The sequence below is a fragment of the Primulina eburnea genome, chromosome 17, assembly GCF_022965805.1.
Source record: "Primulina eburnea isolate SZY01 chromosome 17, ASM2296580v1, whole genome shotgun sequence".
Taxonomy (NCBI): domain Eukaryota; kingdom Viridiplantae; phylum Streptophyta; class Magnoliopsida; order Lamiales; family Gesneriaceae; genus Primulina; species Primulina eburnea.
Window position 1 is genome coordinate 20,044,768 of NC_133117.1, and position 15,543 is coordinate 20,060,310.

Below are 15,543 nucleotides of genomic sequence, written 5' to 3' on the forward strand. Positions count from 1 at the left end.
CTCAATATTGTTGTAATCTACTACTTGTCATCCTCAAACGGATGGACAAACTGAAGTTGTAAATAGAACTTTGGGAACACTTTTGCGTGCTATTCTTAAAAGAACTTGGATTGACATTTCTATGGACTTTATTTTGGGGTTGCCTAGGACTAAGAAAGGGAGGGATTCTATTTTTGTTGTTTTGGATAGATTCTCTAAGATGGCACATTTTATAGCTTGTCATAAAACCAATGATGCTTCAAACATTGCGGATTTGTTGCAGGTAACTGTTCTTTATGTGGTTATCCTGCTTACGTATTGATAGATAAAGGTACTTCAAACGGATGGACAAACTGAAGTTGTAAATATAACTTTGGAAACACTTTTGCGTGCTATTCTTAAAAGAACTTGGATTGACATTTCTATGGACTTTATTTTGGGGTTGCCTAGGACTAAGAAGGAGAGGGATTCTATTTCTGGATTACTTTATGGGCTAAACTTTGCACAATAAAGTTGTAATCTACTACTTGTCATCCTCAAACGGATGGACAAACTGAAGTAGTAAATAGAACTTTGGGAACACTTTTGCGTGCTATTCTTAAAAGAACATGGATTGACATTTCTAAGGACTTTATTTTGGGGTTGCCTAGGACTAAGAAGGGGAGAGATTATATTTTTGTTGTTTTGGATAGATTCTCTAAGATGGCACATTTTATAGCTTGTCATAAAACCAATGATGCTTCAAACATTGCGGATTTGTTGCAGGTAACTGTTCTTTATGTGGTTATCCTGCTTACGTATTGATAGATACAGGTACTTCAAACGGATGGACAAACTGAAGTTGTCAATAGAACTTTGGGAACACTTTTGCGTGCTATTCTTAAAAAGAACTTGGATTGACATTTCTATGGACTTTATTTTGGGGTTGCCTAGGACTAAGAAGGGGAGGGATTCTATTTATGGATTACTTTATGGGCTAAACTTTGCACAATAAAATTGTAATCTACTACTTGTCATCCTCAAACGGATGGACAAACTGAAGTTGTAAATAGAACTTTGGGAACACTTTTGCGTGCTATTCTTAAAAAAACTTGGATTGACATTTCTATGGACTTTATTTTGGGGTTGCTTAGGACTAAGAAGGGGAGGGATCCTATTTTTGTTGTTTTGGATAGATTCTCTAAGATGGCACATTTTTTAGCTTGTCATAAAACCAATGATGCTTCAAAAATTGCGAGAAGGGGAGGGATTCTATTTTTGGATTACTTTATTAGCTAAACTTTGCTCAATATTGTTGTAATCTACTACTTGTCATCCTCAAACGGATGGACAAACTGAAGTTGTCAATAGAACTTTGGGAACACTTTTGCGTGCTATTCTTAAAAAGAACTTGGACTGACATTTCTATGGACTTTATTTTGGGGTTGCCTATGACTAAGAAGGGGAGGGATTCTATTTTTGGATTACTTTATGGGCTAAACTTTGCTCAATATTGTTGTAATCTACTACTTGTCATCTTCAAACGGATGGACAAACTGAAGTTGTCAATAGAACTTTAGAAACACTTTTGCGTGCTATTCTTAAAAAGAACTTGGACCGACATTTCTATGCACTTTATTTTGGGGTTGCCTAGGACTAAGAAGGGGAGGGATTCTATTTATGGATTACTTTATGGGCTAAACTTTGCACAATAAAGTTGTAATATACTACTTGTCATCCTAAAACGGATGGACAAACTGAAGTTGTAAATAGAACTTTGTGAACACTTTTGCATGCTATTCTTAAAAGAACTTGGATTGACATTTCTATGGACTTTATTTTGGGGTAGCCTAGGACTAAGAAGGGGAGGAATTCTATTTTTGGAATACTTTATGGGATAAACTTGGCACAAAATTGTTGTTTTCTACTACTTGTCATCCTCAAACGGATGGACAAACTGAAGTTGTCAATAGAAGTTTGGGAACACTTTTGCGTGCTATTCTTAAAAGAATTTGGATTGAAATTTCTATGGACTTTATTTTGGGGTTGCCTAGGACTAAGAAGGGGAAGGATTATATTTTTGTTGTTTTGGATAGATTCTCTAAGATGGCACATTTTATAGCTTGTCATAAAACCAATGATTCTTCAAACATTGCGGATTTGTTGCAGGTAACTGTTCTTTATGTGGTTATCCTGCTTACGTATTGATAGATACAGGTACTTCAAACGGATGGACAAATTGAAGTTGTCAATAGAACTTTGGGAACACTTTTGCGTGCTATTCTTAAAAAGAACTTGGATTGACATTTCTATGGACTTTATTTTGGGGTTGCCTAGGACTAAGAAGGGGAGGGATTCTATTTATGGATTACTTTATGGGCTAAACTTTGCACAATAAAGTTGTAATCTACTACTTGTCATCCTTAAACGGATGGACAAACTGAAGTTGTAAATAGAACTTTGGGAACACTTTTGCGTGCTATTCTTAAAAGAACATGGATTGACATTTCTATGGACTTTATTTTGGGGTTGCCTAGGACTAAGAAGGGGAGAGATTATATTTTTGTTGTTTTGGATAGATTCTCTAAGATGGCACATTTTATAACTTGTCATAAAACCAATGATGCTTCAAACATTGCGGATTTGTTGCAGGTAACTGTTCTTTATGTGGTTATCCTGCTTACGTATTGATAGATACAGGTACTTCAAACGGATGGACAAACTGAAGTTGTCAATAGAACTTTGGGAACACTTTTGCGTGCTATTCTTAAAAAGAACTTGGATTTACATTTCTATGGACTTTATTTTGGGGTTGCCTAGGACTAAGAAGGGGAGGGATTCTATTTATGGATTACTTTATGGGCTAAACTTTGCACAATAAAGTTGTAATCTACTACTTGTCATCCTCAAACGGATGGACAAACTGAAGTTGTAAATAGAACTTTGGGAACACTTTTGCGTGCTATTCTTAAAAAAACTTGGATTGACATTTCTATGGACTTTATTTTGGGGTTGCTTAGGACTAAGAAGGGGAGGGATCCTATTTTTGTTGTTTTGGATAGATTCTCTAAGATGGCACATTTTTTAGCTTGTCATAAAACCAATGATGCTTCAAACATTGCGAGAAGGGGAGGGATTCTATTTTTGGATTACTTTATGGGCTAAACTTTGCTCAATATTGTTGTAATCTACTACTTGTCATCCTCAAACGGATGGACAAACTGAAGTTGTCAATAGAACTTTGGGAACACTTTTGCGTCCTATTCTTAAAAAGAACTTGGACTGACATTTCTATGGACTTTATTTTGGGGTTGCCTAGGACTAAGAAGGGGAGGGATTCTATTTTTGGATTACTTTATGGGCTAAACTTTGCTCAAAATTGTTGTAATCTACTACTTGTCATCTTCAAACGGATGGACAAACTGAAGTTGTCAATAGAACTTTAGGAACACTTTTGCGTGCTATTCTTAAAAAGAACTTGGACCGACATTTCTATGCACTTTATTTTGGGGTTGCCTAGGACTAAGAAGGGGAGGGATTCTATTTTTGGATTACTTTATGGGCTAAACTTTGCTCAATATTGTTGTAATCTACTACTTGTCATCCTCAAACGGATGGACAAACTGAAGTTGTAAATAGAACTTTGGGAACACTTTTGCGTGCTATTCTTAAAAGAACTTGGATTGACATTTCTATGGACTTTATTTTGGGGTTGCCTAGGACTAAGAAAGGGAGGGATTCTATTTTTGTTGTTTTGGATAGATTCTCTAAGATGGCACATTTTATAGCTTGTCATAAAACCAATGATGCTTCAAACATTGCGGATTTGTTGCAGGTAACTGTTCTTTATGTGGTTATCCTGCTTACGTATTGATAGATAAAGGTACTTCAAACGGATGGACAAACTGAAGTTGTAAATATAACTTTGGAAACACTTTTGCGTGCTATTCTTAAAAGAACTTGGATTGACATTTCTATGGACTTTATTTTGGGGTTGCCTAGGACTAAGAAGGAGAGGGATTCTATTTCTGGATTACTTTATGGGCTAAACTTTGCACAATAAAGTTGTAATCTACTACTTGTCATCCTCAAACGGATGGACAAACTGAAGTAGTAAATAGAACTTTGGGAACACTTTTGCGTGCTATTCTTAAAAGAACATGGATTGACATTTCTATGGACTTTATTTTGGGGTTGCCTAGGACTAAGAAGGGGAGAGATTATATTTTTGTTGTTTTGGATAGATTCTCTAAGATGGCACATTTTATAGCTTGTCATAAAACCAATGATGCTTCAAACATTGCGGATTTGTTGCAGGTAACTGTTCTTTATGTGGTTATCCTGCTTACGTATTGATAGATACAGGTACTTCAAACGGATGGACAAACTGAAGTTGTCAATAGAACTTTGGGAACACTTTTGCGTGCTATTCTTAAAAAGAACTTGGATTGACATTTCTATGGACTTTATTTTGGGGTTGCCTAGGACTAAGAAGGGGAGGGATTCTATTTATGGATTACTTTATGGGCTAAACTTTGCACAATAAAGTTGTAATCTACTACTTGTCATCCTCAAACGGATGGACAAACTGAAGTTGTAAATAGAACTTTGGGAACACTTTTGCGTGCTATTCTTAAAAAAACTTGGATTGACATTTCTATGGACTTTATTTTGGGGTTGCTTAGGACTAAGAAGGGGAGGGATCCTATTTTTGTTGTTTTGGATAGATTCTCTAAGATGGCACATTTTTTAGCTTGTCATAAAACCAATGATGCTTCAAAAATTGCGAGAAGGGGAGGGATTCTATTTTTGGATTACTTTATTAGCTAAACTTTGCTCAATATTGTTGTAATCTACTACTTGTCATCTTCAAACGGATGGACAAACTGAAGTTGTCAATAGAACTTTGGGAACACTTTTGCGTGCTATTCTTAAAAAGAACTTGGACTGACATTTCTATGGACTTTATTTTGGGGTTGCCTATGACTAAGAAGGGGAGGGATTCTATTTTTGGATTACTTTATGGGCTAAACTTTGCTCAATATTGTTGTAATCTACTACTTGTCATCTTCAAACGGATGGACAAACTGAAGTTGTCAATAGAACTTTAGAAACACTTTTGCGTGCTATTCTTAAAAAGAACTTGGACCGACATTTCTATGCACTTTATTTTGGGGTTGCCTAGGACTAAGAAGGGGAGGGATTCTATTTTTGGATTACTTTATGGGCTAAACTTTGCTCAATATTGTTGTAATCTACTACTTGTCATCCTCAAACGGATGGACAAACTGAAGTTGTAAATAGAACTTTGGGAACACTTTTGCGTGCTATTCTTAAAAGAACTTGGATTGACATTTCTATGGACTTTATTTTGGGGTTGCCTAGGACTAAGAAAGGGAGTGATTCTATTTTTGTTGTTTTGGATAGATTCTCTAAGATGGCACATTTTATAGCTTGTCATAAAACCAATGATGCTTCAAACATTGCGGATTTGTTGCAGGTAACTGTTCTTTATGTGGTTATCCTGCTTACGTATTGATAGATACAGGTACTTCAAACGGATGGACAAACTGAAGTTGTAAATATAACTTTGGGAATACTTTTGCGTGCTATTCTTAAAAGAACTTGGATTGTCATTTCTATGGACTTTATTTTGGGGTTGCCTAGGACTAAGAAGGAGAGGGATTCTATTTCTGGATTACTTTATGGGCTAAACTTTGCTCAATATTGTTGTAATCTACTACTTGTCATCCTCAAACGGATGGACAAACTGAAGTTGTAAATAGAACTTTGGGAACACTTTTACGTGCTATTCTTAAAAGAACTTGGATTGACATTTCTATGGACTTTATTTTGGGGTTGCCTAGGACTAAGAAGGGGAGGGATTCTATTTTTGTTGTTTTGGATAGTTTCTCTAAGATGGCACATTTTATAGCTTGTCATAAAACCAATGATGCTTCAAACATTGCGGATTTGTTGCAGGTAACTGTTCTTTATGTGGTTATCCTGCTTACGTATTGATAGATACAGGTACTTCAAACGGATGGACAAACTGAAGTTGTCAATAGAACTTTGGGAACACTTTTGCGTGCTATTCTTAAAAAGAACTTGGATTGACATTTCTATGGACTTTATTTTGGGGTTGCCTAGTACTAAGAAGGGGAGGGATTCTATTTATGGATTACTTTATGGGCTAAACTTTGCACAATAAAGTTGTAATCTACTACTTGTCATCCTCAAACGGATGGACAAACTGAAGTTGTAAATAGAACTTTGGGAACACTTTTGCGTGCTATTCTTAAAAAAACTTGGATTGACATTTCTATGGACTTTATTTTGCGGTTGCTTAGGACTAAGAAAGGGAGGGATCCTATTTTTGTTGTTTTGGATAGATTCTCTAAGATGGCACATTTTATAGCTTGTCATAAAACCAATGATGCTTCAAACATTGCGAGAAGGGGAGGGATTCTATTTTTGGATTACTTTATGGGCTAAACTTTGCTCAATATTGTTGTAATCTACTACTTGTCATCCTCAAACGGATGGACAAACTGAAGTTGTCAATAGAACTTTGGGAACACTTTTGCGTGCTATTCTTAAAAAGAACTTGGACTGACATTTCTATGGACTTTATTTTGGGTTTGCCTAGGACTAAGAAGGGGAGGGATTCTATTTTTGGATTACTTTATGGGCTAAACTTTGCTCAATATTGTTGTAATCTACTACTTGTCATCCTCAAACGGATGGACAAACTGAAGTTGTCAATAGAACTTTAGGAACACTTTTGCGTGCTATTCTTAAAAAGAACTTGGACCGACATTTCTATGCACTTTATTTTGGGGTTACCTAGGACTAAGAAGTGGAGGGATTCTATTTTTGGATTACTTTATGGGCTAAACATTGCTCAATATTGTTGTAATCTACTACTTGTCATCCTCAAACGGATGGACAAACTGAAGTTGTAAATAGAACTTTGGGAACACTTTTGTGTGCTATTCTTAAAAGAACTTGGATTGACATTTCTATGGACTTTATTTTGGGGTTGCCTAGGACTAAGAAAGGGAGGGATTCTATTTTTGTTGTTTTGGATAGATTCTCTAAGATGGCACATTTTATAGCTTGTCATAAAACCAATGATGCTTCAAACATTGCGGATTTGTTGCAGGTAACTGTTCTTTTTGTGGTTATCCTGCTTACGTATTGATAGATACAGGTACTTCAAACGGATGGACAAACTGAAGTTGTAAATATAACTTTGGGAACACTTTTGCGTGCTATTCTTAAAAGAACTTGGATTGACATTTCTATGGACTTTATTTTGGGGTTTCCTAGGACTAAGAAGGGGAGGGATTCTATTTATGGATTACTTTATGGGCTAAACTTTGCACAATAAAGTTGTAATCTACTACTTGTCATCCTCAAACGGATGGACAAACTGAAGTTGTAAATATAACTTTGGAACACTTTTGCGTGCTATTCTTAAAAGAACATGGATTGACATTTCTATGGACTTTATTTTGGGGTTGCCTAGGACTAAGAAGGGGAGAGATTATATTTTTGTTGTTTTGGATAGATTCTCTAAGATGGCACATTTTATAGCTTGTCATAAAACCAATGATGCTTCAAACATTGCGGATTTGTTGCAGGTAACTGTTCTTTATGTGGTTATCCTGCTTACGTATTGATAGATACAGGTACTTCAAACGGATGGACAAACTGAAGTTGTCAATAGAACTTTGGGAACACTTTTGCGTGCTATTCTTAAAAAGAACTTGGATTGACATTTCTATGGACTTTATTTTGGGGTTGCCTAGGACAAAGAAGGGGAGGGATTCTATTTATGGATTACTTTATGGGCTAAACTTTGCACAATAAAGTTGTAATCTACTACTTGTCATCCTCAAACGGATGGACAAACTGAAGTTGTAAATAGAACTTTGGGAACACTTTTGCGTGCTATTCTTAAAAAAACTTGGATTGACATTTCTTTGGACTTTATTTTTGGGTTGCTTAGGACTAAGAAGGGGAGGGATCCTATTTTTGTTGTTTTGGATAGATTCTCTAAGATGGCACCTTTTATAGCTTGTCATAAAACCAATGATGCTTCAAACATTGCGAGAAGGGGAGGGATTCTATTTTTGGATTACTTTATGGGCTAAACTTTGCTCAATATTGTTGTAATCTACTACTTGTCATCCTCAAACGGATGGACAAACTGAAGTTGTCAATAGAACTTTGGGAACACTTTTGCGTGCTATTCTTAAAAAGAACTTGGACCAACATTTCTATGCACTTTATTTAGGGTTTGCCTAGGACTAAGAAGGGGAGGGATTCTATTTTTGGATTACTTTATGGGACAAACTTTGCTCAATATTGTTGTAATCTACTACTTGTCATCCTCAAACGGATGGACAACTGAAGTTGTAAATAGAACTTTGAGAACACTTTTGCGTGCTATTCTTAAAAGAACTTGGATTGACATTTCTATGGACTTTATTTTGGGGTTGCCTAGGACTAAGAAAGGGAGGGATTCTATTTTTGTTGTTTTGGATAGATTCTCAAAGTTGGCTCATTTTATAGCTTGTCATAAAACCAATGATGCTTCAAACATTGCGGATTTGTTGCAGGTAACTGTTCTTTATGTGGTTATCCTGCTTACGTATTGATAGATACAGGTACTTAGAACGGATGGACAAACTGAAGTTGTAAATATAACTTCGGGAACACTTTTGCGTGCTATTCTTAAAAGAACTTGGATTGACATTTCTATGGACTTTATTTTGGGGTTGCCTAGGACTAAGAAGGAGAGGGATTCTATTTCTGGATTACTTTATGGGCTAAACTTTGCTCAATATTGTTGTAATCTACTACTTGTCATCCTCAAACGGATGGACAAACTGAAGTTGTAAATAGAACTTTGGGAACACTTTTGCGTGCTATTTTTTAAAGAACTTGGATTGACATTTCTATGGACTTTATTTTGGGGTTGCCTAGGACTAAGAAGGGGAGGGATTCTATTTTTGTTGTTTTGGATAGATTCCCTAAGATGGCACATTTTATAGCTTGTCATAAAAACAATGATGCTTCAAACATTGCGGATTTGTTGCAGGTAACTTTTCTTTATGTGGTTATCCTGCTTACGTATTGATAGATACAGGTACTTCAAACGGATGGACAAACTGAAGTTGTCAATAGAACTTTGGGAACACTTTTGCGTGCTATTCTTAAAAAGAACTTAGACTGACATTTCTATGGACTTTATTTTGGGGTTGTCTAGGACTAAGAAGGGGAGGGATTCTATTTATGGATTACTTTATGGGGTAAACTTTGCACAATAAAGTTGTAATCTACTACTTGTCATCCTCAAACGGATGGACAAACTGAAGTTGTAAATAGAACTTTGGGAACACTTTTGCGTGCTATTCTTAAAAGAACATGGATTGACATTTCTATGGACTTTATTTTGGGGTTGCCTAGGACTAAGAAGGGGAGGGATTATATTTTTGTTGTTTTGGATAGATTCTCTAAGATGGCACATTTTATAGCTTGTCATAAAACCAATGATGCTTCAAACATTGCGGATTTGTTGCAGGTAACTGTTCTTTATGTGGTTATCCTGCTTACGTATTGATAGATACAGGTACTTCAAACGGATGGACAAACTGAAGTTGTCAATAAAACTTTGGGAACACTTTTGCGTGCTATTCTTAAAAAGAACTTGGATTGACATTTCTATGGACTTTATTTTGGGGTTGCCTAGGACTAAGAAGGGGAGGGATTCTATTTATGGATTACTTTATGGGCTAAACTTTGCACAATAAAGTTGTAATCTACTACTTGTCATCCTCAAACGGATGGACAAACTGAAGTTGTAAATAGAACTTTGGAACACTTTTGCGTGCTATTCTTAAAAGAACATGGATTGACATTTCTATGGACTTTATTTTGGGGTTGCCTAGGACTAAGAAGGGGAGAGATTATATTTTTGTTGTTTTGGATAGATTCTCTAAGATGGCACATTTTATAGCTTGTCATAAAACCAATGATGCTTCAAACATTGCGGATTTGTTGCAGGTAACTGTTCTTTATGTGGTTATCCTGCTTACGTATTGATAGATACAGGTACTTCAAACGGATGGACAAACTGAAGTTGTCAATAGAACTTTGGGAACACTTTTGCGTGCTATTCTTAAAAAGAACTTGGATTGACATTTCTATGGACTTTATTTTGGGGTTGCCTAGGACAAAGAAGGGGAGGGATTCTATTTATGGATTACTTTATGGGCTAAACTTTGCACAATAAAGTTGTAATCTACTACTTGTCATCCTCAAACGGATGGACAAACTGAAGTTGTAAATAGAACTTTGGGAACACTTTTGCGTGCTATTCTTAAAAAAACTTGGATTGACATTCCTATGGACTTTATTTTTGGGTTGCTTAGGACTAAGAAGGGGAGGGATCCTATTTTTGTTGTTTTGGATAGATTCTCTAAGATGGCACATTTTATAGCTTGTCATAAAACCAATGATGCTTCAAACATTGCGAGAAGGGGAGGGATTCTATTTTTGGATTACTTTATGGGCTAAACTTTGCTCAATATTGTTGTAATCTACTACTTGTCATCCTCAAACGGATGGACAAACTGAAGTTGTCAATAGAACTTTGGGAGCACTTTTGCGTGCTATTCTTAAAAAGAACTTGGACCAACATTTCTATGCACTTTATTTAGGGGTTGCCTAGGACTAAGAAGGGGGGGATTCTATTTTTGGATTACTTTATGGGACAAACTTTGCTCAATATTGTTGTAATCTACTACTTGTCATCCTCAAACGGATGGACAAACTGAAGTTGTAAATAGAACTTTGAGAACACTTTTGCGTGCTATTCTTAAAAGAACTTGGATTGACATTTCTATGGACTTTATTTTGGGGTTGCCTAGGACTAAGAAAGGGAGGGATTCTATTTTTGTTGTTTTGGATAGATTCTCTAAGTTGGCTCATTTTATAGCTTGTCATAAAACCAATGATGCTTCAAACATTGCGGATTTGTTGCAGGTAACTGTTCTTTATGTGGTTATCCTGCTTACGTATTGATAGATACAGGTACTTAGAACGGATGGACAAACTGAAGTTGTAAATATAACTTCGGGAACACTTTTGCGTGCTATTCTTAAAAGAACTTGGATTGACATTTCTATGGACTTTATTTTGGGGTTGCCTAGGACTAAGAAGAAGAGGGATTCTATTTCTGGATTACTTTATGGGCTAAACTTTGCTCAATATTGTTGTAATCTACTACTTGTCATCCTCAAACGGATGGACAAACTGAAGTTGTAAATAGAACTTTGGGAACACTTTTGCGTGCTATTCTTTAAAGAACTTGGATTGACATTTCTATGGACTTTATTTTGGGGTTGCCTAGGACTAAGAAGGGGAGGGATTCTATTTTTGTTGTTTTGGATAGATTCCCTAAGATGGCACATTTTATAGCTTGTCATAAAAACAATGATGCTTCAAGAATTGCGGATTTGTTGCAGGTAACTTTTCTTTATGTGGTTATCCTGCTTACGTATTGATAGATACAGGTACTTCAAACGGATGGACAAACTGAAGTTTTCAATAGAACTTTGGGACCACTTTTGCGTGCTATTCTTAAAAAGAACTTAGACTGACATTTCTATGGACTTTATTTTGGGGTTGTCTAGGACTAAGAAGGGGAGGGATTCTATTTATGGATTACTTTATGGGGTAAACTTTGCACAATAAAGTTGTAATCTACTACTTGTCATCCTCAAACGGATGGACAAACTGAAGTTGTAAATAGAACTTTGGGAACACTTTTGCGTGCTATTCTTAAAAGAACATGGATTGACATTTCTATGGACTTTATTTTGGGGTTGCCTAAGACTAAGAAGGGGAGGGATTATATTTTTGTTGTTCTGGATAGATTCTCTAAGATGGCACATTTTATAGCTTGTCATAAAACCAATGATGCTTCAAACATTGCGGATTTGTTGCAGGTAACTGTTCTTTATGTGGTTATCCTGCTTACGTATTGATAGATACAGGTACTTCAAACGGATGGACAAACTGAAGTTGTCAATAGAACTTTGGGAACACTTTTGCGTGCTATTCTTAAAAAGAACTTGGATTGACATTTCTATGGACTTTATTTTGGGGTTGCCTAGGACTAAGAAGGGGAGGGATTCTATTTATGGATTACTTTATGGGCTAAACTTTGCACAATAAAGTTGTAATCTACTACTTGTCATCCTCAAACGGATGGACAAACTGAAGTTGTAAATAGAACTTTGGGAACACTTTTGCGTGCTATTCTTAAAAGAATATGGATTGACATTTCTATGGACTTTATTTTGGGGTTGCCTAGGACTAAGAAGGGGAGATATTATATTTTTGTTGTTTTGGATAGATTCTCTAAGATGGCACATTTTATAGCTTGTCATAAAACCAATGATTCTTCAAACATTGCGGATTTGTTGAAGGTAACTGTTCTTTATATGGTTATCCTGCCTACGTATTGATAGATACAGGTACTTCAAACGGATGGACAAACTGAAGTTGTCAATAGAACTTTGGGAACACTTTTGCGTGCTATTCTTAAAAAGAACTTGGATTGACATTTCTATGGACTTTATTTTGGGGTTGCCTAGGACAAAGAAGGGGAGGGATTCTATTTATGGATTACTTTATGGGCTAAACTTTGCACAATAAAGTTGTAATCTACTACTTGTCATCCTCAAACGGATGGACAAACTGAAGTTGTAAATAGAACTTTGGGAACACTTTTGCGTGCTATTCTTAAAAAAACTTGGATTGACATTTCTATGGACTTTATTTTGGGGTTGCTTAGGACTAAGAAGGGGAGGGATCCTATTTTTGTTGTTTTGGATAGATTCTCTAAGATGGCACATTTTATAGCTTGTCATAAAACCAATGATGCTTCAAACATTGCGAGAAGGGGAGGGATTCTATTTTTGGATTACTTTATGGGCTAAACTTTGCTCAATATTGTTGTAATCTACTACTTGTCATCCTCAAACGGATGGACAAACTGAAGTTGTCAATAGAACTTTGGGAACACTTTTGCGTGCTATTCTTAAAAACAACTTGGACTTACATTTCTATGGACTTTATTTTGGGGTTGCCTAGGACTAAGAAGGGGAGGGATTCTATTTTTGGATTACTTTATGGGCTAAACTTTGCTCAATATGGTTGTAATCTACTACTTGTCATCCTCAAACGGATGGACAAACTGAAGTTGTCAATAGAACTTTAGGAACACTTTTGCGTGCTATTCTTAAAAAGAACTTGGACCGACATTTCTATGCACTTTATTTTGGGGTTGCCTAGGACTAAGAAGGGGAGGGATTCTATTTTTGGATTACTTTATGGGCTAAACTTTGCTCAATATTGTTGTAATCTACTACTTGTCATCCTCAAACGGATGGACAAACTGAAGTTGTAAATAGAACTTTGGGAACACTTTTGCGTGCTATTCTTAAAAGAACTTGGATTGACATTTCTATGGACTTTATTTTGGGGTTGCCTAGGACTAAGAAAGGGAGGGATTCTATTTTTGTTGTTTTGGATAGATTCTCTAAGATGGCACATTTTATAGCTTGTCATAAAACCAATGATGCTTCAAACATTGCGGATTTGTTGCAGGTAACTGTTCTTTATGTGGTTATCCTGCTTACGTATTGATAGATACAGGTACTTCAAACGGATGGACAAACTGAAGTTGTAAATATAACTTTGGAAACACTTTTGCGTGCTATTCTTAAAAGAACTTGGATTGACATTTCTATGGACTTTATTTTGGGGTTGCCTAGGACTAAGTAGGAGAGGGATTCTATTTCTGGATTACTTTATGGGCTAAACTTTGCACAATAAAGTTGTAATCTACTACTTGTCATCCTCAAACGGATGGACAAACTGAAGTTGTAAATAGAACTTTGGGAACACTTTTGCGTGCTATTCTTAAAAGAACATGGATTGACATTTCTATGGACTTTATTTTGGGGTTGCCTAGGACTAAGAAAGGGAGGGATTCTATTTTTGTTGTTTTGGATAGATTCCCTAAGATGGCACATTTTATAGCTTGTCATAAAAAAAATGATGCTTCAAACATTGCGGATTTGTTGCAGGTAACTTTTCTTTATGTGGTTATCCTGCTTACGTATTGATAGATACAGGTACTTCAAACGGATGGACAAACTGAAGTTGTCAATAGAACTTTGGGAACACTTTTGCGTGCTATTCTTAAAAAGAACTTAGACTGACATTTCTATGGACTTTATTTTGGGGTTGTCTAGGACTAAGAAGGGGAGGGATTCTATTTATGGATTACTTTATGGGGTAAACTTTGCACAATAAAGTTGTAATCTACTACTTGTCATCCTCAAACGGATGGACAAACTGAAGTTGTAAATAGAACTTTGGGAACACTTTTGCGTGCTATTCTTAAAAGAACATGGATTGACATTTCTATGGACTTTATTTTGGGGTTGCCTAGGACTAAGAAGGGGAGGGATTATATTTTTGTTGTTTTGGATAGATTCTCTAAGATGGCACATTTTATAGCTTGTCATAAAACCAATGATGCTTCAAACATTGCGGATTTGTTGCAGGTAACTGTTCTTTATGTGGTTATCCTGCTTACGTATTGATAGATACAGGTACTTCAAACGGATGGACAAACTGAAGTTGTCAATAAAACTTTGGGAACACTTTTTCGTGCTATTCTTAAAAAGAACTTGGATTGACATTTCTATGGACTTTATTTTGGGGTTGCCTAGGACTAAGAAGGGGAGGGATTCTATTTATGGATTACTTTATGCGCTAAACTTTGCACAATAAAGTTGTAATCTACTACTTGTCATCCTCAAAAGGATGGACAAACTGAAGTTGTAAATAGAACTTTGGAACACTTTTGCGTGCTATTCTTAAAAGAACATGGATTGACATTTCTATGGACTTTATTTTGGGGTTGCCTAGGACTAAGAAGGGGAGAGATTATATTTTTGTTGTTTTGGATAGATTCTCTAAGATGGCACATTTTATAGCTTGTCATAAAACCAATGATGCTTCAAACATTGCGGATTTGTTGCAGGTAACTGTTCTTTATGTGGTTATCCTGCTTACGTATTGATAGATACAGGTACTTCAAACGGATGGACAAACTGAAGTTGTCAATAGAACGTTGGGAACACTTTTGCGTGCTATTCTTAAAAAGAACTTGGATTGACATTTCTATGGACTTTATTTTGGGGTTGCCTAGGACAAAGAAGGGGAGGGATTCTATTTATGGATTACTTTATGGGCTAAACTTTGCACAATAAAGTTGTAATCTACTACTTGTCATCCTCAAACGGATGGACAAACTGAAGTTGTAAATAGAACTTTGGGAACACTTTTGCGTGCTATTCTTAAAAAAACTTGGATTGACATTTCTATGGACTTTATTTTGGGGTTGCTTAGGACTAAGAAGGGGAGGGATCCTATTTTTGTTGTTTTGGATAGATTCTCTAAGATGGCACATTTTATAGCTTGTCATAAAACCAA